The sequence below is a fragment of the Echinops telfairi genome, unplaced genomic scaffold, assembly GCF_000313985.2.
Source record: "Echinops telfairi isolate 266 unplaced genomic scaffold, ASM31398v2 ScPeMD7_18;HRSCAF=68, whole genome shotgun sequence".
Taxonomy (NCBI): Eukaryota; Metazoa; Chordata; class Mammalia; order Afrosoricida; family Tenrecidae; genus Echinops; species Echinops telfairi.
The window spans coordinates 45849853-45850879 of record NW_022103915.1 but is presented as its reverse complement, the minus strand read 5'-3'; the positions used below and the strand labels follow the sequence as shown (position 1 = coordinate 45850879).

At 47.5% G+C, this 1027-nt stretch overlaps 1 protein-coding gene across 1 annotated transcript in view; it reads right to left on the bottom strand.

The window, feature by feature from the left end:
* CUNH14orf39 (chromosome unknown C14orf39 homolog) overlaps positions 1 to 1027 on the bottom strand; it is a 56581-nt gene that overhangs the window by 1065 nt on the left and 54489 nt on the right. The window lies entirely within an intron of this gene.

The window sequence follows — 1027 nt, the reverse complement described above, 5'->3', positions numbered from 1 at the left end:
TACACATTGGTAAAAAGCAGCGATAAAACATATGAAGCACATCGCTTCATGCGAAGAACTGGAGGAAATCATGCTAAGCGAAGTAAGCTAAGCACAAAAGGGCAAGTACAACATGAGTCTGGTGAGGTAAGCTTAAAAAAAAATGCAAAAGGGACATAGAGGAAAAGCTACTGTATACAAACATTCCTGGGGTCAGGAGCAGCTAGTATGGCAGGGACCAGAAAGAATACAGGCATACATATGGTAGACAACTAAAAAGGAGGTGGGTAAAGGAAAAATAATAATAAAAAAGAAATGGGTAGTGGGGGCACAGGGCACTAACACACCCATGGGTAGGGTACTGTTTATATCTCCACAGGGAAAGAGGGACCAGACTTCAACCCAGTGCTCCAAGATGTGAATGCAACATGCCTTCATGGAGTAGGGAACCAGTGGGGAGGTCTGAGGGGCCGGCCCCAATCCCAACTACTACATAGACACCTGCCCCTCCCTCCCCACAGAAGGATTTATTCCAAAGGACGGCATTGAATCTGCAGCTCCGAGAGAGGGACATATCTGACTGGAGGACATGGGAGCAGATGAAGGGGGAGGAGGAGAGAGTGGAGTACATCCTGGCCCACCAGGCCTTGACAATGATCCCAATTAGAGCAGCCAGTTCACAGAGAGGACCACAGAGACATGGCGTTTCTCATTGACCCATAGCGCTACAGGGACAACACCAGAGACACAGTGGGGGAATTGCACCCCATCTGATCCCACCACACCGAGGCAAAACACTAAGGGGGTGCAACAGAACAGCAAGGGAAAGGAGCAGCAAGGTCCCCAGGGAATGCTGAAGGTGGACCTTGGGGCCAGGGTGTGGTGCCCCAACAGACTGGACTGGAAAACACTCCTAAAGGCCAACAAACAATCCTTGAACTAACTAACTACAAACTTTTCTTTATTGTTGTGCTTTGTTTTGTTGTTGTTTTTTTTATATTGTTGCTTGGTTTTGCTCTGTCTTGTTTTTGTGCATGTTATTATCTCC